This window comes from Apostichopus japonicus, chromosome 20 (assembly GCF_037975245.1).
Source record: "Apostichopus japonicus isolate 1M-3 chromosome 20, ASM3797524v1, whole genome shotgun sequence".
NCBI classification, from domain to species: domain Eukaryota; kingdom Metazoa; phylum Echinodermata; class Holothuroidea; order Aspidochirotida; family Stichopodidae; genus Apostichopus; species Apostichopus japonicus.
The window spans coordinates 2,559,399-2,585,278 of record NC_092580.1 but is presented as its reverse complement, the minus strand read 5'-3'; the positions used below and the strand labels follow the sequence as shown (position 1 = coordinate 2,585,278).

General features: G+C 38.5%; 3 long non-coding RNA genes across 25 annotated transcripts in view; 1 reads left to right on the top strand and 2 right to left on the bottom strand.

The window, feature by feature from the left end:
• LOC139961378 (uncharacterized) overlaps positions 1 to 7,035 on the top strand; it is a 42,823-nt gene extending 35,788 nt beyond the window's left edge. For 22 of the 23 annotated variants that reach the window (XR_011790822.1, XR_011790811.1, XR_011790826.1 and 19 more), the window contains 2 exons: positions 811 to 942; positions 4,674 to 7,035. This is a non-coding gene — a long non-coding RNA (uncharacterized lncRNA). Of the gene's footprint in view, positions 1 to 513; positions 529 to 810; positions 943 to 4,673 lie in introns of those variants that run through there. The other variant, XR_011790828.1, reaches the window with a different exon arrangement.
• A 2,951-nt stretch (positions 7,036 to 9,986) lies between these two features.
• On the bottom strand, positions 9,987 to 24,903 carry LOC139961876 (uncharacterized). Its single transcript, XR_011791058.1, has 5 exons — positions 24,691 to 24,903; positions 21,513 to 21,659; positions 14,083 to 14,248; positions 13,247 to 13,376; positions 9,987 to 12,837 (listed from the first exon to the last, which is right to left on the bottom strand). It is a non-coding gene; the product is annotated as an uncharacterized lncRNA (long non-coding RNA).
• LOC139961821 (uncharacterized) lies at positions 17,020 to 20,452 on the bottom strand. Its single transcript, XR_011791030.1, has 2 exons — positions 19,824 to 20,452; positions 17,020 to 18,113 (listed from the first exon to the last, which is right to left on the bottom strand). It is a non-coding gene; the product is annotated as an uncharacterized lncRNA (long non-coding RNA).
• Positions 24,904 to 25,880: the final 977 nt, after the last annotated feature.

Here is a 25,880-nt window from a genome sequence, read left to right as displayed (position 1 = left end):
AACATTACGGTGGAGTAATTGCACATGAGAATAATCAAAATAGAATATTTTGGAAAACAAAAGGCAATAATAAGTAGTTTGTTAATTTAACAGTATCAGTAAATGGAGCAACAATAAGCAGTAACAGAAACCAACAGGGTAGGATGCAGAGATATTTATATACTGAAAGCTTTTATTTAATGCAGTATGGTGCCTTGCATAAGCAATTACAAATTTTACCGAAGTACCCAGTTAATTTATGTACTCAAATTAGGAATCCGGAGGGGCACAGCCACTATTTCAAGGAGAGAATTAGAAATTGTCTTTGATTTTCATAATATGGCAGGGGCACTACGGCAACTTTTTAGTTTTAGTAGGAAAACAAGGCTATTGACATACACTTGTGAAAAGGCACCAAGGGGCATGGTTTCCAAAGTGAGAAAAAAACATGTAGAATTGGCAGAATTTTAAGAGCAACTTTTCTTGCAGTGTTTTTTTTTAAACTGTACATCAAAACCTTAACATTTTCCGCAGCTGCTCAGTATTTTCTGGCTCTTGGCGAAAATTTGGCTGGAGTTTTGGACAGTCTTAGAGCCCTGACTTAGATGATAAAGTTGTAGGATCATCAAGAGGGCACCTAAGGCATTGAAATGGTTAAAGGGCATACCACAGTTGTTGCTATCAGTGATGGATAATTTTTAAGCCCATTACCACAAGAGGTATTTCGCCATCGACCTGCTTCCTGACGTTCATTGAGTGCATTTTGTTTGTTCTTCTTTCACCCTGTCTGTCTACATTGTTGGTTCTCTTTTCTTTTATCTTCCGCTGCAGTTTATTCTCCCCACAAAAGGTCGCTATAGAAAATTTAGGAGATACGGCTCAGTCCGAGGACAAGCATGGCTCATCTCTGAACACGGAGTCCAGTGGTAGCGATAGTTACAGGGACATTTTAACCAGTCATAAGTAAGTTTCACTCACTAAACATGTTTTATTTGAACCAAGGTTTAGTCAGCTGGCATCATATTATCTTTGTTTTATTCTTTTTGTAAAACAATTCAAATATAAGAAACTGACTGGGAAAAGTAAATGCAATGTACTTTATTGAGACAAGTTATTGGATAATCCCAAACTGAATGTTTACTTACCATAAATGTAACTGGTTGAAAGGTAACGATGTTTCTTTTAAACGACATTTTAAACTATCTCAAGTTGTAAAGGATTGGGAAGGTAAATAGAAGTCGATTTGGGGTGGTGGTGAGTGGAGGAGGGGTGGGCGGCTAAAATAAGTTGCTTGTAACGATATGATTTTTAAATTTACACTCTAAACAGTTGACTGTACTGAAAACTGCACGGTGCATTCTAAAGTAGACCACTTTCTATTTCTTGCTGTAAAGCAGAACTGTTTGTGACTTTGTGTTGAGTTTGTTTTGATCTCATCTCCCTTCATGTAATGTATAGGGAGATGAGATATTGTACTTCAACCCACATCAGAAATGTGAGTGTGTGTGTGTGCGTGGGTGGCGGGTGGGTGGATGGGTGGGTGTGTTTGTGAGTGAGTGAGTGAGCAAAATTAAGTTTGTCGCAAACTCCTCCTAGACCCGAAGTCCTGTCAAGTTCAAGCTTGGTGGGTGGGTGCCTGACCATGTGAACTCATGCCTGCGTGATTGATGACGTCAATTGAAGAGGTCAAAGGTCAAGAAATCTAAAAATTGGTTTTTAGTCATTTTCTGCATGCCAACTTGTTTGACAAAGGCATTATATGTAGAGACTGAAGAGACAAAGTTTAAAACAAGACAGATTTAGCTGTTGAGGCTTGTAGTTAACAGGCCAATTGAGTTAAAGTTAAAATTGTTCTAAATTGTGCAAAAGAGTGTGTCGTGAACTACTCCTAGACTGTAAGTCCGATCAGGTTCAAACTTGGTTTTAGGTGCCTGACCATGTACTGTAAACCTTGATCTTGGCCGGGTGATTGGTTTAAATGTCATAGGTAAAAGGTCAAATACCCAGAAACTGTAGCCATTTTCTGCTTGTCAGTATGTTGGAAAAAGTCATTAAACCACAAAATATGTAGACTATAATGGGACAAATTTTAAATTAGAACTTATGCAGCTGTTAAGGGTCAAGGTCAAAGTTCATTGTAGATCCATTCCATCATAGAAGAGATCAGATGCCATGGATTGCCATCTTGTCTTATGTTGTAATCGTAAAAGATGCTAAGATCCATAACATATTAGACAAGTTTCATTCGTTTCTGCGTACAAAGAATTACTTCGCTGCTAAATACACCTGAGCACGAGTAGCAGGAGTGTCAAGCATAAATCAGGTTTAAATTTGGTTAAAATGTTTTATTTGTGGTAGTTCGTAAGCGAAGATGTTACCTAACTTATATGGAATTGATACCAAGTTTTTGTATTGAATGAGTGCAGTTATTAAATTTTATGTCCCCGCCAACCCCACCCCACCCCGGGAAGGAAGTATCCCTAACCGTGATGAAATATCACTTAGTAATATTCAGTCTTACCAAAGGCGATGGAGTCCAACAGAGTCCGAACGTTAAAGAATACATCAAGTTTATTTCCTTGTCCTCAGATTCAGTGTAAAGTACATTTGGTGGATATTGTAAGGATATCAAGCACATTCCCTTTTTCAGAGAACTGAATAAGTATTCACGCAAAGCAAATTGCTTGTTTTTAACCCATCATGAAAGTAGCTGTGCAGTTACTAGTGTATTGGAAATGATATTATACCTGCCATTAGTTTTGCCATATGCAACTGTGCATGATTTTTTTTTTTTTTTGGGGGGGGGTGTTCCCTTAAATTGTATGTGCATTGTGTCTTGTTTGTTTTGACAAATAATGCTTTGTTCTATTCAGTGATAATTTTTTTCTATAATCCCAAAGATATAAATATATTTAAGGGGAAAATCTTGAAAAGGGTGTAACAATATTAACATCGGATGGTCAGAACTCTTTCTGGAAACCCTACACTTAAAGAGACTAGGAGAGAATTGGTCGGGGAGGATGGGAGAGGAGGGGGCTGGTCTTAGTGGAATATTTAGGGACATTGCAGTTATTGTGTGTTGTTCTCCATCTCAATTAAATACCTGTAATTTATTTGTTAATAAACACCTAGTTACTTAGTATTTTGCTGTTTTGGATGCAGCCAGGGGTGGGACCTAGATTCCCCATCTCTTAGATTTTGTCTGTAACCCCACCAAAACACATATCCAGTACCACTAAACCCACTCCAAACTCTGTTACTCTGTTTACCAGAGAGAATCTTGTTATTTTTTTTTCCATTAACAGAAACTCTAGTATTATCATCAATATAATGATAGAAAAATAGAGAAACTTTCAGCACCTGTATTCACAATAGTAAACACTTACTTATTGCCTCCACTCCACCCTCCACTTTGAATCATGGCTTTGCTTTCTGATTATGGGTAGGTTAGAGATGTAGTTCATTTATCCATCCGTGTTATTGTCAGATAATGAAATGAGAATAAGAATTAATATAAAATTGTAAAAGAAATGTTTCCTTCCTCGACAGCATGACTTCATATCCGTCACTTCTTCAGTATCTACCTAAATGACAAAATGTAGGCTTAATTTAAGACACAATAATATCGTAGTCCACCAGAACAAGGTTAATTTGAGATTTTACACTCATACACTGCTGATCCAGTTTCAAGCTATTCACCGTTAAAATATGCAAAACCTTTGGTTTGTTCCTTTAAAGGGCTAACTTGATGATATCAGCTCTTCTAGTACAGGCTTTAATGTTAATGTTAACCCATTGCTTTACATAAATTCTAATAACTCACTCAACCAAAGCATGTTCCTTTAACTTGATATTAAAACAACAACACCCTTGCACCCATGGAATAAAAATTAAACACCATCTGTCCAAAAGTTGACAAATTTGTACTACCACTGACTGTAAACATGTCATTTGAGACAGGTAAAACTCTTTTTGTGATTTTGTGTTGGATTTGAGGAACTGAGCTTAATGGTTAAAGTATTAGACTACTGTAAATAGTCTTGTCACTCTAAACCATGTACCTCGGAAAGTTAAAGGGTTGTTCCCTCAAAAATTAAAATTGGCATAAAAATCCAACCTGGCCTGATAGCACTGTTTTTCAACAGTTTTTTTTTGACAACAAATTAACTGAGGTTTGTTTCTAAAGTCATCTTTTTTATGAAGTTTTCCTTCATGTCTTTCCATTGTAATATACAGTGGCTTGTAAATCTATTGCAACTCAAATACTTTTGGCCTTCATGTTGTAATATATTCCTTTTTATTTACAATTTTTTTTTTACATTTCATAATAGTATTCTGTAACTACTGTAGTTGATACAACAATATATACTAGACATGTTACTAGTAGATGGGTTATAAAAAGAAAAAAAAATTGACATTCTGACATTACATAAGTTAGGGAAATCATTAAATGTTCTTACATCTCTGTCTGTGGCTCTGACCCCCTCCCGCCAAGAAAATTTTACTCCCCCCCACCCCCTCCCATCACCCAAAGCAGTCAGTGTTCGCCCTTAAATTTATTGGCTATCCATGACTCATTCGAGTCTTCAAATGAAACATGCATGATCTACACTTTATGCAGAGTACAGTACTTTTGTCTACATGGCTTGTGTATTCCTATCTAGTAATTTTCTTTCATACTCTTTTATGGACAGAACCACCTATGGTGTCCACCATGGAACAGCTCCCCGAGAGACCTCCAGAAGAGATTTGGGAAGATGACGAAACATCAGACAGAGACAATAAATTGGAATCTCAAGCCCCTGTAGCTGATTCAGATCCCTTCTCTAGTCTCATTATGGACATGAAAGCCTCCATCTCATCTCCGAGTAAAGTACGGTCTAACTGGTAACAGATCAGGAAAGGCTTACCAGACTATAACCTCCTGAAGGCAGAAGAAGACAGAAAAGTTTGTTCCATTTCTGGTAGCGAAGTGCCGAACGCTTCATCAATCCAAAAACACAAGCCGATGGAAGTTTCCTTCAGAGGGATTAGAAATAGGATTAAAGTTGAAGAAGAATCTGAAAGTGATTTAGTCCAGCTACCAGATAGTCCTGCCGGTCTTGAACTTTCAGGATCACAAACTTTTTGAGCCACCGATGTTGCAGCTTCATAAAAGATATAAGTATATATATACATATATGTTATATATATGTAAGCTTTTCTATTTTTTTTTTGTATGACCATGTGTGTAAATATTGAAGCACTAAGAATATGCAGTTTTTTTTCCTTGAAGTAGCAAGAGATAAAATGGAAAATACTGTTATGAAAGCTGTACTTAAAACACTTGAAAAACTGCTTTCCTAAATTTTAAGGAACATTTTGGCAGAATTTTTTTTCTGGAGGAATCTATCTATATTTCATGCATAGTCTTAAATACTTCTGCAATACCATAAGACCATCTCTGCCCTGCACCTTAAAATACCGGTGTTTTTATCTCTCTTGTATGTTTTCAAAAGTGCTCTTCTCAAGGGTATCGTGTTGTAAATTTTCTCAGATCTACAGATGGAAATTATAAAAGGTTTTTCGTTAAAGATGGTCATGTGATGATGCTAAAGGATAATCTAATGCATAAAGAGTCTGTAAATTCAGAAGAGAGGAATTTATAAGTATCCTAGGCCAGGAATCTTTGCTTGATTGATTTCTAGCCAAAATGCAAAAAGGAATCTCGGCGTGTATGCCACTGTATGGTATGCAGGTAAACGTATGTTTATGTCATGTTCCAACTTGTAAACGGGATGACTCACCAAGCATATCTTGCATGAATTTTATGAAAATCAGGATGTAAATTTACAGCACTGATTTCTTTGGCTGCTCCAGTTATTGAGCGGAGTCCGAAAGGTCAATTGAGGTCATCAGCGGCCAAAATACAAAAACCTTGTAGTCGAGTTAAGTGAACATCTGTAGCATCTGTAAAATGTCATAGCTGATGGTAGGTCTCCCCCCCCCCCTCACTGAGCATTACACTTTTAGCAGTTCTGTTAAGAGGTGAAATGTAAATTGGAGTCATCAGCTGCCAAAAGCCTGAAATCCTTTTCGACATCCTCATGCTCAGAAATGTGCAAGAGCTGAATGTTCAATGAAGAGGTAAAAGGTCACTTAGGGTCAAATTCTGACCACCTTAATAACTCCAAAAGTTAAGGTCGGATGAATCGAACACCTGGTATGATGGCGCCCCCACTGTGAGTTCTCCATTGCAATCATTTCCTTTTCGTGAACATAATTTGGTCAACTTCAGTTTTAGTTTTTGAAGTGGCTCAAATTACAGATAGGTCTGAAGTAACCTTGAACAATGTATAAACAGTCAATCAGGTAAATGATATCTGCTTCAGAAGTGATAATCATGTGTTGGATGATCTTAAAGCACACCTCAAGTGATCCCTGGCAGTTGTCACTAGTTGAGTCTCAAGGGGGTCAACAGACTGTCTGAAAAGTTGCCTTCTTCTGTGTAGTCTATATACTAGATGGCTTTGTTATTAAAATATTTTATTGTATTGAAGGGGTAATGTCCATTTGCTCCTACATATTCAACATCTTTGGGTCTATATTTCACATAAAAGGAAGACTGTTCTTTCTGGATTTTATACCATTTTTGGCCATAAAACTTATGTACTGTAAAACGTTCTCAGTGACTGAATAGGTTGATGTCCAAAGAGTGAGTTTGTACACCTTGTTGTGGTCTAGGGAGCTTGAATTGTCTGATCATTTCTGGTTCTCACTTAATTCTTGAACCAATGTTAACTCACTTGACTCTACATCAGTCAGATAGTCAAGTGGGATTTTGTGCAAATTATATGGCAAGAAAATCACAATTCTTTGCCCCCTGTCTAGAGAATGCTAAAACTCCTCTCTTTGGGGGGTTTGATATAGATGCAATATTTTGTTGTCACTAAGTGGACACAGTTTGTTTATTTGCAAGTTTTGGTTGTTTTTTACTTGTAAGCTGCAAACTGAGAAAATGTGAAAAATGTATGGTGAGTTTTTTTTAACATGTGCTTTCACTGGAAGAATAAAAAAGAAGAGGTGAGTTGAAATTGAACCAGGGACGTTGTGATGCCTACTTTTTTTGTCTATCAGCTACCTTAGGATGCATTTCCAATATTTAAAGATCTGGTTGTTGGTTGTTTGTAAAATATTTACACCTCCACTGAACCTTGTCAGGGAGGGGGGTGGTTGCCTACTCGCCTCACCCATTTGGAAACCTTGTCAGGGAGGGGGGCAGCAAATGCGGGTGTCGCTTGGGAGCCTTGTCAGGGGGAGGGGGTACCGACGAGCTCCCTTTACAGAATTCACCGGCCCAACCGGGGCTTGAGCCCATGGTGCTCAGTATCATTGCAGATGGAACAACCGATCACACCATTTTGGTTCCCAATAAAGTAACCTTCGTTTCTTACCTTTATACTTCCACCTGCTCCAAAGAACAGAAAACTAAAAGACTCTGGTTGGGTCTTGAACTCATGACAGTGTGTTGTCTGTCTCTCTTAGTCCAGAGCACTAACCACTGCGCCACAGCAACTGTTGAGAAATAATGCTCATTTCTAATATTTAAGGTTCATAATGGAAGGAAAGAGGTATAAGAATAGTAAAAGGAAAACTGCCTTCACTGGGGTTTGAACTCATGATACAGTGTTTGTCAGTCCGGAGCACTAACCCCTGCGCCACAGCGACTGTTGTAAACGAATGCTCGTATTTAATATTTCTACTTCAGGAAGGAAAAGATAAAAAAAAAAGATTAAAATGCGTCGAGCGCCCTCTTGCGGCCTCGTTTTTGGTCAGTTTTCAACTTCAGAGGAACAATAGGAGAGCGAAAAACTTTTAAGTCGAACAAAAGATTTCAAAACCTTTGTTCGTCCTAAAAGTTTTTCGCTCTCCTATTGTTCCTCTGAAGTTAAAAACTGACCAAAAACGAGGCCGCAAGAGGGCGCTCGACGCATTTTGCCACGTATAAAAGAAATATTTTGGAATTGGGTGCTGTGTGTGGGCGTGCAGGGGGGCCAAAAAACCTGATTTATGAACAAAAATAGAAATCATATAGACAAAAGCCTTTCCCGGTCAGATAATTACACGAAATTGGTGTATAGCAAAGACAAAGGTGTCTTCTACTCCACGTCCAATTTTAATGTCGATGGGTGTTTCAGAGAGGACAAGAGAGGAGGCTGAAAAGAGGGGGTTTTCCAATTTGTACACTTATAAAGAACACGTATTTCTATCTTGTACTTTGGGACCACGTATCTCCCGAACGGAAGCAGATATGGACCTGGGAGTTGCAGATTTGGGCTCCTGAGCATCGATTACTCCCTGTTACGTCTTTTGGGCTAAATCGATTTTGGGTCAATTTTTGACAATTTTTATTTGCGCCAAAAATAGGTTTTTTGTCTGAAAAGTTAAAAAAGTACCTCTTTTTGGTACCCAATTCCAAAATAAACTTCAGATTCGTAATCAGCGTGTCGCGAACTACCAGAAAAGATACAAATTTATCGATTTTGCGACACCAAGTTTTTGCACCTCAAACTTGCAAAAATAAGACCGAAAAACTTTTACGACGAACAAAGGTTTAAAATCTTTTGTTGCCCCTAAAAGTTTTTCTATTGTTCTATTGTTCTGTTGCAAACTGAGCGAAAGAAGTTTCATAAGAGAGCGCTCGACGCATCTTGCCAGTGATACGTGATTTCAAAGCAGTCAAATCAAACCTTTGTTTGTCATTTTGAGTTTTATCTTGACATTTATGAATAAATGGGTCAGTTTTGGCAAAAACTGCAAGGGGTACGTACCGATTACGGTTTTTTTTAGGTGAAAAAAACTTGTTGTCGCAAAGGCGATAAATGTGTATCTTTTCTGGTAGTTCGCGACACGCTGATTACGAATCTGAAGTATATTTTGTAATTGGGTGTTGTGTGGGGGCGTGCGGGGGGGGGGGGAACTGATTTATGATTTATGAAAAAAATAGAAATCTATAGACAAAAAGCCTTTCCCGGTCAGATAATTACACGAAATTAGTGTATAACAAAAACAAGGGTGTCTTCTACTCCACGTCCAATTTTAATGTCGATGGGTGTTTCAGAGAGGACAAGAGAGGGGGCTGAAAAGAGGGGGTTTTCCAATTTGTGCACTTATAGGGAACACGTATTTCTAGTCCTTTGGGACCACGTATCCCCCGAACGGAAGCAGATATGGACCTGGGAGTTGCAGATTTGGGCTCCTGAGCATCGATTACTCCATGTTACGTCATTTGGGCGAAACCGATTTTGGGTCAGTTTTGGGGAAAAAATCAAATCAGGTTTTTTGCCCCCACGCCCCCACACAACACCCAATTCCAAAATAACCTTCAGATTCGTAAACAGCGTGTCGCGAACTACCAGAAAAAATACACATTTATCGACTTTGTCGTACGAGTGAGCTCGGCGCATCTTGCCAGTGATACGTGATTTCAAAGCTGTCAAATCAAACCATTGTTTGTCATCTTGATTTTTTATGGTTTAGAAGGTTCTAATTTTTGACAAAATTGTTCTACTGAAAGTTGGGGAGGAAAGGGTGGGGTGGGCTGGGTTGTATTATGCATTACAAAACACATTACAGAATGCTTCAATTGGCTTAAAAGGGTGTAGTAGACCTATTGTTTTAGTTACAAGGCCTTTCAAAGGGCAAAACGATTTTTGAGAAATATCTACCTTTCATATCGACTGCAATATCATCCTGTCTTGTCAAAACAATTTTGTTGGCAAACTAGTCTGTCAGATTATTCATAACATCCTGTTATATGTATGTGTGGGTATGTTAGGCAAGGTCAACTTCCAGTTCCATTTGTAAGGACCAGACAAGTTCTCAAATCGCTCTCTGTTTTTTCTTCTACAACTAGAAATGAGAGAGAGACAGACAAGAAATAAACACGGAAAGAAAAGGGATTTCAGGAATGCCTGTTTATTTTTCCACCTCTTGCGGAACACGATATTACCCCCCCCCCCCCCCGCCCCATCAGTTTTGATTGAAAATTAATTCCGAGTTTAGAAAGGTTAGGGTAACAGTAAATTTTGTCCGAAAACTATAAATATTGGAAAAGAGAAGACCCTGTCACTCCCCTGCCTGGGGTTAAGAGTCGATCAGAAGTCTTCTCTTCAAACCAACCAAACGCTTCACAAAACAGAACCTCTTTTCTGGAAAGGAAAAAAGAAAACACTTCAGATCGACCTGGGTGATCTTGCCGTACAAATACAACGTCACGATTAATACCATGGCAATTTCTTAACAGCGTTTCTGACCGTCATCATTCACTTTCCTATAACCATTTTTAGGTTTCGTTATGTCAATATTCAAATTTGGTTACATAACACTAATTAACTACCATACAGGATATATATACATTCAACTTTTTATCTCAATTTAAACTTTTCATGAACTTTGTATCATTTTACAGCCTTGCAGTTATACCTCACTTCACCTTCTCATTTTTTTTCCCATTTTTTTTTCATATTTCTGTGCAAAGAATCTTTTTCCAAAAATTTTAGTTAAGCTAACTACATGCATGGACTATACAATCCCTGGGGTATCGGTTCCCATGGTGACTGCAAACCCTCCATTAAACACGAACGCTCACGTGACGGCAACATGGAAAATCAGGCATAGGAATCATGCTAATTTTGATATATGACATGAATATTCATTGTGCTTGTAGTTTCAGTACATCTGTAACGAACATAATTTGCTCCAAACTTGTCTATAAATACTACCACTTTCCATTTGTAATATTTCCCTTCAACCTCTGCTATTGTTACAAATCTCTTAATAAGGCATCACCCGTCATACACACAATGGCTGTAGAATGAGTCATTGCAACAACATCACCATGGTAACCTCACAAAATAGGCAAAATACCAAGAAAGTTGTTGAATGAAATGGGATGTTTTCTACTTGGCTGCTCTCTTCCTGCTGATCTGAATACTTTGATATGTCAATACAAATTCATGAATATTCATTAGCACTGCACTAAACTAACATCAGCTAATAAATATTCATAGCCATAACACCAATAGTTATATATCCCAATGAACATCTGTTCCTGGGGTGGCCTCTGATCATTGTTAAGTTGTACATGTTTACCATGTGGACACAATGCCAAGTTTTTGGCCCTTGGTACGACTGTTCCATTTATCCACGGGACAATGGTACAGCCCTGTCACTGAACCCGCCCAGAGGTACACAGGAATACACTTCCTCGTGGTCTAAAGATAGCTATTCCCTTGTTATCAAATCACAGCATGCATAACTACAGGTTTGTTCACACCCCCCCATGCTAGCTTTTTAAACTTGTGAAATGCATTTGAAGTTTACAGGCAAATATTATTCTGCATCATCATCATAGCTACACCTTTCATAAATCAAGATCAAGACTAGATACAAATAACGAGTCAACAGCGGGCTAACAGACTTCATACTTTAACAACCGGTAGCCGTATTTCACTGCTTTTTCTGTGTTCGACTTTAAATAAAAAACAGAACACAGTTTAATATTTCTATATATATGACATAGATTACACAAAGACAAATATGATAATTACCTTATTTTTGTTTTGTTTTCGATACTTTTTAAATTGCACTTACTAAGGTACTCCAACAACTAAGTTTTAAGTAGGTCTGAATAATCCAAAGCCAATAGAAAGAAGGAAAAAAAACGGAAAAAAAAAACTATCCTTCAAATATGGAAAACAGTTTGTCAAAGAGCTGTAGCTATCATGATTTCTATCACTGTGACCTGGCCTCGAAACAGAAACAAAAGACAAACTTTCTCTTCACAACATGATATTAACAACAAACATTCAGATAGGTTAAAAAAAATATATACAAATGAGAATAACATTTCAGGGAAACACACAAACCGAACCAACACGTGGTTTGGTTACGGAACCCGGGAATGCAAGAAGGAAGGAAGGAGCCTTTATGTGCACCATTCTCATACATATCTACACAAAATGCTAACCAAGGAAATTGATACGACTCCAATGCTTAAAATCTGTTCCAACAAATACATGATATTATGTACTATACCAAAAAGTTACTTTATGCAACTGGAGTAAATAGACCGTGTACAATCTGCGATCCTGTTAGCCTAAAATTTAAGTGAAATGTAAGGGGGAAAATAATAAAGAGAGGGAGAAAACTTTCCCCTGGAACATAATGCTGATCCAGTCTAGAGTTAATTTCACTATTTAACACAACCCAAATAACTCATATAATGGGAAGCCCAAAAAAAAAGACCAAAAAACTGGACATATTTATAACATTGACCTCTGCCCTGACTACTTCCCGTAGCCGTGGAAATTCGAGAGAAGCGTCTCACATCACAGAGTAGGCATATACTTGACTTACATGTAGCTGTTATAATGCGTCTACAAACATAGTACTTGCATAGAGAGAAAAAAATATTATAAAATCGTAATAACAAGAGGGGAGGGAGGATTATTGTGATCTGTACATGGGAAATATGCTGGCCCCCTCTTCTTCTCACAGCGTTGGACAGTTGAACTCTAACAGGACTGCTTACTAACGATTCCAACCAACTCTCCACACAAACAAACTTATGAAAAGAAATTTGACTTGTCATTTTAAAAGTAGCGATTCTTCCTCTAGCTCTCCGCCTTTTTGTCCTTCTTCTTCTTTGACAAGAATGATGGCGTTCGGTACTTCTTTTTCTTCTTGGACAGCAAGAGGAAATAGTCCTTCGAGGGGAACCTTCCACGCTCTGACTACCCTCGGGGTGGGGGAGGGTGCCCTGTCATCGTTGCCATTCACGAATGACTGTGGTCGTTTCTAACGTCCCCGGTTGATCTGAAATAGTTGTGAAGAGAGAGAGAGAGGATGGAAAACTGCGATCGTACAAGAGAGAGACATTGATGAGATCATAATTAAATTCTACCATGACTGTATCAAACCCAACAGAAACGCACCTATTTATGCATGTGATGTATTGAGTGGGCCATAGTATGGTCTCTCATGGCTTTAGAACTTATATACATACATACACACACACATACTATAGCCAACTTATTTTAAGTTTTAAGAGGGTTGTGCTGGGTTAAGAGAGAGGAAGCTGGAGAATACAGGACTAAAATGAATTGTAAGATCACAATCCACAGCTAGGTTATGTAGCCGTGTCTTGAACAGGAGGAATGACAACGACCTTCCATCTCACTCTCTCTCCACCAGTCGTAAGTGGTAAGTTCTGGCAGACTATTACCTCCAAGAATGGTCACAGTCTTGGTTGTTATTTTCTGTGTTCTGCTCTTCTCTCCATCCTCACTCTCCTCCTCGGTTTCTTCTCATTTCAGTCTCCTTGGCTTGCACCATCAGCTCAATCTCCTTCACATCTGTAGCGAGGAAGAGGAGAGAAAAGTAGATTAGTAGATTAGAGGAGATTAGTGATTAGAGGATTAGAGATTAGAGGAGAAAAGTAGATTAGAGGAGAGTAAAGTAGATCTATGAGTGAGAGATGATGATGATGTAATCCATCGACTGAGAGTGGGTCAACACCACCCTCCAGAGGTGTGACGACAGACCATTCTATTTCAGCCTACAAACAGGGTATAAGCTAGGGTGATGGTGTAAGTAGGTAGCAGTGGTGGTGGGGGGGGGGGTTGGGATGATAGCTGAGTTTAACAGAATTGGAGTGGGAGGGTAGGAGCAGGATTTAATGTGGTGGTATTGGGAGGGGGATAGCATAATTTAAGCCAGAAATGGAACTGCTGAGGAGAGATTCAAATGTGTTGCGGAGGAGGAAACGTACGGAGATGGGTTTCTCACTCTCCTTGAAGAGTGAAACAGACAGACTTATACTGATAACATCTAAACTAGGGTGTAAATCTGTCTTTCATGGCAATTCCCTTTCCTTGGGAGGGGTAGGGGAAGGGAAGGGGGGACAAGGGCTGAAAGGTCATACACCCAAGCCGTGTCAGTTAGCCCTCATATCAGTCCAATATGCCCACCCACTGGACCCCCCACCCCACCCACCCACCCACCAAAAAACAAAAGAACCTGGATAAAAAAACAAGGACTTGTAAAATGAGATGAACAAACCTTGACCAGTTTTGTCCGCAATTTCTTTCTTGTAATCAAGGATTTCTCCCTCTGACATCAACGTGTATTTGGAGCAAAGGCCATGTACAGTACAGCCTCGTCTTGGTACTCCCTCTGGATAATTCCTTTTAGACTTGGCGTAAACTTGAGCATTCGGGTCGATTGGCTGAGGGCAAAATCAAGGAAGACGAGGTGTGAGCTGTTAATTCATATTTATAAAGCCCTTAGACCATGGGATGATAGGCAAAATTATGCTTAGATTTTGAATTCTGTGCGTATTTTGTGGGCAGGAGCTGAATGTTGGCAAGCAAGTACTTTCGAAGGTGCTGAATTCGAAAAAATGTGTTGTTTTTTTGTAAACTTGCTCAATCACAAGTTAATTGATTATTTAAAGGAGAACCCCACATGAATAGTTGACTTTATAGGCAGGAGCTGAAATTGGGCGATAGAGTACTTTTGAAGTGGCTCATTTTGAATAAGTGATTTTTTTTTCTCTTAACTTGCACAATCAAAGTTAACGAGCTCTCTAATTGGTTGATTAAAGGAGTACTCCCTATTAAAAATTGAATTTATAGGCAGGAGCTGAAAATTGGCAGCTAAGTACTTTTGAAGGGGCAGATTTTGAAAAGGGTGTTACTTCCCTCCAAACTTGCTCAATCAAAGGTTAATTAGCTCCCCAATAAATTAAAGAGGAACCCCACATGAAAATTAAATTTGTAGACAGGAGCTAAAATTTGGCAACTGAGTATTTTTGAAGGTGCTGATTTTGGAAGAAGTTGTTTTTCTCTGAACATGCTCGATGGAAGGTTAATTAGCTTCTCAAATTATTAAAGGGGCACCCCACATAAACAAGAGCATCAATGATGCAGTATCTCAATACTGGAAGTTTTAATTTTTATTCCTAATTTCAAATCTTTGCTCTGTCTCTACAATTATCAATATCAATCATGGTACAACAAATATATAACTTGCATTTTTGCTACTTTGCCACGAATAGTCTCTGCAGGTTACACTTTATCCTGCTAGTCTTGCCTTTAGCGCTCATTGCCTGTTAGTCGAAAGAACGACGTTGCAAGGTTTAGTAATGTCATAGAATATTTAAGAACTTGTTTTTTATGTGGTATCCTTCATCTTAGGTCCAGGGATGTAAGTGCAGCCAAAAAAAAAAAACCGGAAAGCTATTCGGAGACCCCGGGTGAATGCCGTCCTAACACATCCTACTCCTAGCTCTGACTACTTACACACTATCGTTATGTTAGGCTAGCTCAGAAGTATTAGCGGTAACAAATCTTACCCCTAGTTCTTACTACTTACACACTATCGTTAAGTTAGGCTACCTCAAAGTTACAAATACGTCGCAGCGAACTACGGAATAAAAAACAGTCTCACATTCGAATGCGATCACAAATATCGACTTTCATATGCGTATCCCGTAGATTTCCGCCGCTCACAAATATCACAAGCGTTAATTCCGAAAGTTATGTCAAGCACCAGCAGTTACGAAGATATTAATTAGCAGTCCAATCAACGTGAATTAGGCAAGGTTTTTCAAAGAACAGAAATGAGTTATGGCGATTTGAAGTTGTATGTATGTATGTATGTATAGTGATCTTCCCGCAAGCAGGAACTCGCGAAAGAAGCCATGGAGGCTTATAGACTCGCAAGCTGACCGAAGCCAATCTCTCGGCACACATCCATTTAACGTCCATGTCAGGAAGTTGATATTGAACAACACCCTTGCCAGGCGACAAACATTCGCACGACGACGAAGTTCATTCGCAAGACGACGAAGTTCGCACGTACGCAACGATATTCACATGGCACAATGTTGTACAGTGCAATGCGATGATGCGAAACAGGAATGGTATTTTGATTGATCGATGAGTGAAAGTTGAAGTTAGCTTGCTGCAACGGGCCAGGCATTTTTGCCGCGTTGTGTCTTTGATATTCGAACAATTTTGTGGAACTTTATTGGAATAAAAAAAAAACCGGATTTCCGTAAAAATACGGAAGACTTACATCCCTGTAGGTCAGTCTCAGTTGGACTTTTTGGTCATATACTTTGACGTCAATGACAACAGCCAAATTAGAAGAGGCGAACAACTCGACCATATTCTTGATGCCTGCCTTGAGAGCTAGGCCTATTGACCTACTGTATGTTACTGTAGACTGTAGTGGTGACTACCATCAAAACTGTGTCCACTTCTAGATATCAAAACAACCCACGTTTTTCCGCGTACCTAACTACAGAACAGAAAATTGTTCGCGAGGGTAGCCATTTTCGTATATCTAACATGTAGCTGTTATGAGTCATAGCCAATCTGCTACAAAACAGACTTGGGGGCGGGGCTTAATCATCAAAAACGGACCTTTTTACTAAAAGTAGGGGCGGCAGCTCAGTGTTGTTTTAAGAAAGAAAAATCATTTAAACATCAAATCAAGCAAATAAAAGCCATTAAATGTCATATACAAGTAGTAAAATTCTTATTAATACCTACCTGTAAACAACAAATGAAAGTTTAAAATTTTAATAAAATATATAATACATAGGACCCTATCTTAGACGATACCACTGTTAAAAGACAGTTCTATTCTATTCTCTTTCATAAAACATAAGTTTTGGAGCGTGTGCAAAACAGGTCTGTCAAAGTGTGTTTTCAGTGCAAATTGGCCCGATTTGGACATAAATCGGTGAAAAAGTCACAGAATGAGATACAATTCTGGAATAAAAAATAGTAACTTTTGTTGGTCTATATGATATATTCTTGCTCTGGAAATTCCAGAGAAAAAGAACTTTGTTTGAAGACGCTGAAAAATTTTTAAGAGAAGAGAAAGTCCCACTTACTGTTACAATATCTCTATACATGTAATGTATTGAGATAAAAATGAATTTGTATAGCCTATATTGGTTTGATTAAAAATACTCCACAATCATAGTATTGAAATTGCACTTTATTTTTTCCTGAAATTTACATGGTCATTGGTGAAACCAATGACTGCAATCTGAATGAATCCCAATTGAGAAACTTGAAATACCAAATTTGTTAATAGTTCAAAATTCTTGGGTTTACATGATAGTGAAAAGATCAATGATGGTACACCCCTGATAGTCCATCATCCAGTAATCATAGATTTTTCAGCATAATTCATAAATGCCCTTATGTATACAGTAGCATCAATTTGAAGAAGATTTTGTAGACAAATGGAAAGACAGAATAAAATTGATAGAGGGAGTACAGAAGACGATCACTATACTTGTGATGCATGATACAATGTTCTCAGTCTAGTGTGGTCATCTGCTGTGGCATCTGTGGTACGTGCATCCAACTCATCAGAAGTAGTAGTGCTGCATTCTGAAGTGGGAGTTTGGAATTGTTCTGCTACTCTCTCAACAACATTAATATCTTTGGCATAGACAATTTGACTTTCAAACCTCTTTGATGGTTTCACAAACACCAGATTATGAAACCGTGTCCTCAACTGAACCTTCAGTCGTTGTGTTGTGAAATGTGAAGCATCAAGAGCCTATGTGTTCTTGACTATTTGACAAAACAACACATTTAGAGTCTTGAGACGGAGGATTTCCTGGCCTTTAATAAGGCGGGCTGTTACAATTGACTTTGCAAAAACTTTGAATGATGGTTCAAATTTGCTTTCCTTCTCAGCTGTTGACTTCTTTTCAGTGACACCACGTGTAAAGTTATGGTATCGGAATTCAACTGCAACCAAATCTTTGTGTTCAATCTGCAGTAGGATCCTGTGATCACCATGGAGTCGTGCAGCTTCCAGCAAAATGTGTGCCTCTTTCCTTTCACAGGTCGTTAACTTTACTTTACTTCTGGTTCCAGTTATAGTCTTGAGATATGCATCTTTCTGACAAATCAGACACACATTCGAGAGCACATCTTTTCGGTGTTTATCATGCTGTGGAGTTTTGAAACTGGACCTCAAGACCTTCGAACCACTGGTTGATGCCTGTAAAAGTACTGATGCGTCCCCTTCATTACCACAATCAGACTCGATATCAGCATCTGTGTGAAAAATTAAGTAAGGTGTCCATTAGAACCAGTTACCATATAGATCACCACTTCCAACCAGAGATGACTGGAACAACAAACTCTCCCAACTTCAACTCCTCATAAGACACTATGGGACTTAATGATTGTGTAGCACTTTACCTCTAGGCCTATGTTTAACTTTCCTAGCATATGAGTATCTTTAGCCGAGGAGTAATTACCAGCCTAAGCTACATGATGATTAAAACCTAAGAGTAAACTACCCACTATGGACCATATGTACACAAAAAGGCCAACAACCACTTTCAGAAATTGTGAAATCAAACAGATGTTCAACTAGGCAAAAGGTTGGGGCTATGACGCAAGCCCCCTCCCCACCCCCCACTCATGGTAGCTCCTTGGTTTTAAGATCATTGTGATGTATTGAAGTCAGCTAGTTATGGTATCCTCAAACCATATGATCTCAACCGTGGAAAACATCAATATTTCTTTTTACTCCGAAGGGTTGTGTGAACGGGCGTGAGCCTAAACTCTCCCAGTTCCTTGTGGTCAGGGGATGCCTAAACCAAATTATTTTGTCAGACACCTTTTAGGGGGGAGCAGCACCTGGTTTTTACATGGGAAATTTGTAGGGGGCATGTGCTCACCCTCATTTGCAACACTACTGCTACCGTGCAATGTATAGCAGTGTATGGAGGAAACAATTATTCCTTCTTTATTAAATTAAATTGGTCATTTGTCAGATCAGATCATCCATAAATATCTGGATCCCACAAATATAACAACTGATCACCACCCTACACTCTCGCTGGTTTATTAAGCAGGACAATATGCTCATTCGGGCCCTATTGGCAGAACTAGTAAACTATAGAAATATACGTTCATCGGCCAGGTGCCGTCAGAATATGCGCCATGCACACTTCAAAAACATAGCATACAATTTTACCAAGCTATACTTAGCTTGCTGACGTTTTCGGCTCATTTTTTTCTATCTGGCTAAACCCTAACTTATGACACACAACCAGTGGAATAATTATGAATAAAATTCTACCAAATATATGAGACAACATTTATCAAAGGGGCACAACTCCAAAATACTCCAACAACAAACCATTACTGCGACTTTACAGGGGGCAGAGTTGCATTAACCTATATAAAATAATACATCATCTCATCACATTGACTGAACCCTCCACCACAAAATACATTTCGGTAACTTAATTTTTAAGTTCATCAAGCTACCTAGGCCCTTATATTATTGATGAGTCATTCTCATGAAGTTCAACTGCAACTCCGAACTCATAATATTTTAACCATGGTACACAAGATGACTTTACATTTCTTCAATTCGACTCGGCCCTGCATTCGATTTGAAAAACTTTATTATTAATTTAGTCAGACATCACAAAACATCACTGTCACTCTGTCCTCCACTAAAAATACAATGAAAAATTCAGCATTTTTCCATCATAACCAATGATAGGCTAAGCATTACCCACCCCCATTGTTTCCCAGCAAGATAAAAGGGCACTGCTTCACTAGCTGTGACTCAGCCCTCCACTGCAAATATGCAGTCAACATGGAGCCACTCTCACTTAACCACTGCATGGTAGTTAGGCATAGCCTAGGCTTGAAGTTTTGAGTACCATAGCATAGGTATATCCTATGCTCTAGGCTAGTATAGGGGTCATACAAATCCCTAATTTTATACATGGGCCTACTTACCTTCATCTGTTTGCAATTTTCTTCTCCTGCTTTCTGCTGTCTGTAACCTTCGTACGTTACAAATTTCTGGTAACACTCACGGTGATAACCAGAACCGGGTATAACATTAGGCTCCGTTTGTGTTAGGCTCAGGCCAAACTGTTGTGTACAGTAGTTCGCCTGGCAATTTCACCCTCAAAATAGTCTATGTTTAGCCACCGTCTTTGGCATTCTATGAATTTCGACCAGCTTTTAATTTTGAAAGGTGTCAAACTCTGTTTGGTATTAGTTACGACGTGCATACAGCAAAATTTAGGAGACAATTCGTTCTCCGCGTGTGGTGTAGCTGCCACGGTGACTAACACATATAGACCTACTGCGCTATGCTATATGCTAGATTGTAAATAAAATGTTACTACATGAGAGCTTCGCTGTGATTGGATTGTCGTTATTCTTACATGGCATGTGATTGGACAATAGAATGTTGCTAATAATCATACATTTTATCATATTTAAACCGTTTGAGCAGATTTTACTCAAAACAACATTCAGTTTCTTGTAACATTTTTAAAACAATATATTTTAATGCATTGTTGTCGTCCTGCCCTGAAATATTCACAAAACAAGAAGATAATCCACATCATCCCATGGTCTACCTCTGTTGTGTTTCTCTCATCCCTCTTTGACCAGGACAAGAATCAGCAGAGGATGAACCATTCATCACATTTGTCAGTTTAATTTTCTCCATGTGTAATATAATTCATACTTCTGTGTTATATGTGTTTAATATTTAATTAACTCATACTTCTTCCATTTGTAATATATATATATATATATATATATATATATAAAGGCGGCCATCATGAGGCCATCATGAGGCATGGCGGCCATCAATATGGCGGAAAATATGACACTAAATATTGCAAAAAGACTTGTCAAATATACATCCCTCTCTCAAGACGGAAAGCAGAAATGTGATAGTGTTAGTTTTGATATAATGTACATGCACGCAGAGGTTCATCATAATAATAATTATATGGATAAATGCATTAAAAGTATCATACCTCCTATCAACTTTACACTTGCATACAGTATATGTTCAAGCTTCACTGAGATGATAGCAAAGAGCAATAAAAAGTAAGACTTGTAACTCTCGACAAGAGGAACTCTAAACAGGTAAATTTTTCAATAACAGGTTGGAAGAAAGACAGGACCCAGTGACAAAAGCTTGTAACAGTTTATCCAAACCCAGGAAGGTAGTAATTATTGACCGTCACAAACGCCCATTACGATAATTACGACCAATTTTTACTAAAGCAACTGTACTGCTACTGTATCTCTTTACTGTCTCCTTTTAAATTTCTTGTTTCTTTGCCCTTCTCTCAAGAGTTCAAAGAAGCTTGTTTCATTTTAATAACAATGGCCTTTTAAGTGTCCAAGGAAGTAGAGGAAAAGAATGCCACAAAAAACATATGTATAGCCTACCAAAGCTAAAAAGACGAAAACACAAGCCACGTGCTGTAAAATGCTTGTTTTTGTTATTTTAAGGTGAGGTCATAGAAAGCCAATGTGAGGAGTTCATAAATACTGATTTAGTTTCAGGACAATAACTTCTATTTCACAGTTTGTTGTAAAACTGCAGTTAATGATTTTGGAGGAAGCCATTCATCCATATAGAGTATATTCAAAAAAATGTTGTTGCATTTTTACCTTTCAAAAAGCGATTCATTACGTCTAGTTTTTCTTCACACACTTCTCAAGTGCAATACAAAATATGAGCCATCGTTGAATAAAGTTGCAGGGTCTGGCATAATCATTATTGTGTGACAATGCTGGCTGCTTTAGATGCTGTACTGTCTGATGAAAAAGAAAAATGAATGAGATTACAGCTTAGTAGCAGGCAGCTCAAAACAGACACACACAGATGGTTCAGTCCATGGACATGTTCTTCCAATCATTACTTCATCAGTGCATTTTTGGGCACATGGTGTACCAATGTGTAACTTCTGTGGCAATCTCTTCCATAATATTGGGATATTTTGGTGATATTTCATGAAACTTGGCACCAAAATCACTAAAGCATAAAATGATGAGATATTTTGTAATATTTCATGATTACACATCATACCCAACACCTTCAGAGCTCTACAATCAAGGCTGTTAGAGTTTACATTGACAATGAATTTTCATTCTTACTTAAGGTAGCTACTGTAGCATACGCCCATTAAATTAAAGGAGAACACTAGGAGCGGATTAATACAGACGCTAATAGGAGTATGCCACCCTATGGTATTACAATTTCAATCTAAACCAATCCCACCATATGGTCTCTTGCTTCATTCATTTCTTTTCCATGGGAATCCCATGAAACCTTTTAGCACAAAATAAGATAAGGTTCCTATATCCCTGTTATAAACACTGTTGTACATTTTGGTAGTACGACACCAAACTGCTACTACCAAGTGTTAATGTCAATTATTGGAACATACTGTACAGTCTCAGAAACCTTTGTACACCCATTAGTAGGGTCAGAGCTAGTTAGATTTCACACTGGCATTAGTATCAGTGTAGCAATGCTACACAGCAGTTTCTCATATTGCACTTTAATGAAAAGAACAGCTTAAGAAAATGCAGTCATGCATGTGACAATCATGTTAATATTGGAAATTTTGTTACTAACTTTAACTTCCTTTGCAGATAAAGTTCTACTTCTCATCTGAATCTTCACTGCTCTCCTTAACTTCCTATCTGGAATGACTACTTGTTGTGTTGGATGTTGTAGGGATGTCCCATGCTTCTATAGTTGATTGGCAACTGTCATTTTGTTGTGCAAGTTGAAAATAATACTGCTTATTTATGTTGGATGGCTCCATAACAGTCACCGATGATTCATGGAAACTATATAGTGGACCTTCACTATCAAATAAGCTACAGTTTATGTACTACTTAGTGAGTGTTTACAAGTCTGTGATGGTATAAGCTCTGAGGTGATGGGTATTACTTTCACTTCCCTCTTTGAGGTAGCTGAAAGGTATCCACACCTACCCATGCAATCATCCCATTCTTTATCAAAAAGTTGAGATTTGATTTCTTCTTGAATATGAAACTTTTTCCTAATTTAAAGATTCCTTACATAGTTCACTATCAGCTAACTGCGGTATTCTGTTCGTAAAGTGTTTGTGTAATGCGGCTGAGCAAGAGTCTTTCCAGTAATGCCGTTGGAAAAGGGGAGATCACTGATGGAGTAACTAATTACAATTAAATGATACCTTAAATAACTGTTGACCAGCAAATAAACATACTTATATTCTTAAATCCAGATTAGTATTATATATACCGAACATGTGTCCATCTGTGGGTGCGAGAGCAATTATTTACTGTGAATTTCCCTCATGCAGTTGCATTGCTGGCACGACTCTTGCACAGCCTATTCTTGTAACATTTGCAAAGAAAAAGTTAAGCTTACCTTCTAAAAGGTTAAGGTAACCTTCTAAAGTTCTAGTTCAAATTGGTTAAGAGGTTGGCTGCTGCAATTGCATAGGCCTAAGCACACATACATTATTCTGGAAGCGTGGCCTAACCTAGTGACAATGAGGCCAGGTCTAGCTGCCTATAAGTAGTACTATTGGAACTATTTAGTTTATTAGAAAAAAATATCAGGAGGGACACTCAAGTCTCCATCTAGGACCCTATAGAAGAAAAAAAAGCTGAAGACACAAACACTCAGAGCTGATTACAATGCTTAAAGTTATTGTCCAAAGCATTCTTAAACCCGTTCCACGTAACCTCCAGTGTGGTGAGATTCAACAGTTGTAACCGCCTTTAATAAGGGGCACCTTTAACTAACTATCCTAGAAGCCTTTCTCTGGACCTTTTCGAGTAGGCCTAGGCTACTTCCTTATCCTTAGCAAAATATCGGTTCCAAGCCTGTACAACATACTCCATATGAGGCCTATAGCCAACTGCTTATAAAGCCTTACAACTTTGTCCTCTTTCAGAATACAAAAGTTCCTCTTAATCATACCTAAACCCCTATTACTTCTCTTAGCAGCTTCGAGACAATGTTTAGAAGGTTGCAGAGATGAGTCAAGTTTTCAACAAAGACCTCCTGTTACTCCTCACCATTAAGATTGATACAGGCTTTTGGTTACTTCTACCAATATGCATCACCTTGCATTTATCAATATTAAAAGCATTTGCCATCCTTGAGACCATTAAAAAACGTAATCCAAATGCGTTTGAAATTTTTTAATCTCAGAATCGCTATTGAAAAAGACCTCAGTCAGAAGAATACAGTTTGGTGTCATCAGCAAACTTCTTACTGTAGCTGTACACAATTAATATCTCCGTCAATGTCATTTGTATAGGCAACAAACAACAAGGGATCCAAAACAGACCCTTGTGGAACGACCCCACTAGTAATGTCCGGTACTGATTTAGAATCCGTACCAATCGACCCTACTTCCTAACCCCTAACCCTATTCCCTACTTCCTTACCCTACTCCCTAACCCCTAACAATATTCCCTAACTTCCTAACCCTAATTCCTAACCCCTAACCTAGCTACTCCTTAACCCTACTTTCTAACCCCTAACCTTATTCTGCCGATCCGAAGTAAGCTTTCCCATTCATATGGTACGGATTCTAAAGTTAGGCCTAATGTCCTGCCAATAACAACAACATCAACATTGCAAGCATGCATTGTTGATGTTAGGCTACATCACATTCATGCCATTCTGTATTGTCTACGAATGCAGCTGCAACCTAGTGTTAATATTCTGGCTGACATTGGTTCGTTTAGTTGTACGCAGTGTACGTTGTCGTCCAAGCCTATCGTTACACTAAACTAGCCAATGTACTCAAATAGCACCTGCATTAAAACTACTTACTATTTGGCCTTTAAACGTCCCGAATTTTAAAGATAAAAGTGCAGATCCTTGATTTTCAGTGAGATGCTTAGGCTATGCAATACTTGATGTCCCGGTCACATCAGAAGAGGATTTTCTGTACAAAGTTGATATGAGATGCGGTCTCACTAGTGCAACTACTGTGCCATCTTGTCAACAGGCCTTCGTACGTGTAGTGTGTGCGCGTGCGCGTGACGTCTACCGTACGTGCAAATGTCTGGGGTGAGCACCCCCACCCCCTCCACACCCATGACACTATATTCAGTATTGACACTCCTGATCACTTTAAATGAGATCTTTCTTATCATTGACGCATATTGAAGGGTGGTTAATAAGATGTATGGTACTGGTCGGGAAAATTAGAAGACGAAATAAAGCCCTTGTAACCTCAAAGAAGTCTGGGAGACTTTGTGATGAAGAGTGCGTCTTAAATTTAAAGAAAGAGGTAGGCCTACAGAGAGACCTGCGAAAGGCATAATGGGATGGGATTATATGTCTGACATCGTTGCTCTTATTACTGCTAGCCCAAACCCCTTTGACAGTATGAAGAATTCTGGATATTCATAAAGCATAAGAGAACTGATTCTAATGGTGTTGCCCCTCTGAGAGTGAATGGATAGCTGATATCAGACCCGAAACTAAAATCGTTTTGGTAAAGGCGACGGGGTTTTCATGCTGGCACAGTTATTTTGGGCTGTCCGCCCTCATATCTTATATTCTGCTCTATGGATGATACGTATACATGTTAACCATCTTGTCTGTGAAACTGTAGCTCTCTCGATAGAAGGGTAAAGGCTCGAGAAATTATTCGTCATATTTGTGGCAGTGCGCTTGAGTATATGAAGATGATAGTTTGGATGTTCCTGTCAAATTTATACAATTACCTATCTTCATATGTAGTGTATATGTTACTAGTAATTGAAACCGTTCACAGTTTTTGGATCTTGTACCGAACGTCAAATTGATCTTGTGGGTAACCATTTTTCTATACGTATATATGGCGTCCAGTATGGCCGAGCCTGAGGGCTGGTCGCCTTTGGCCGAATCGAGGAAGTTACGTTTTGATGACCTTTAGACTAATCGAACGCTTCTCAGAATGTTAAAGCCCTTTATATACAGCTTATCGATCTTTATTGATTATTCATATATTTATAAACCTTTTTATAAATTTT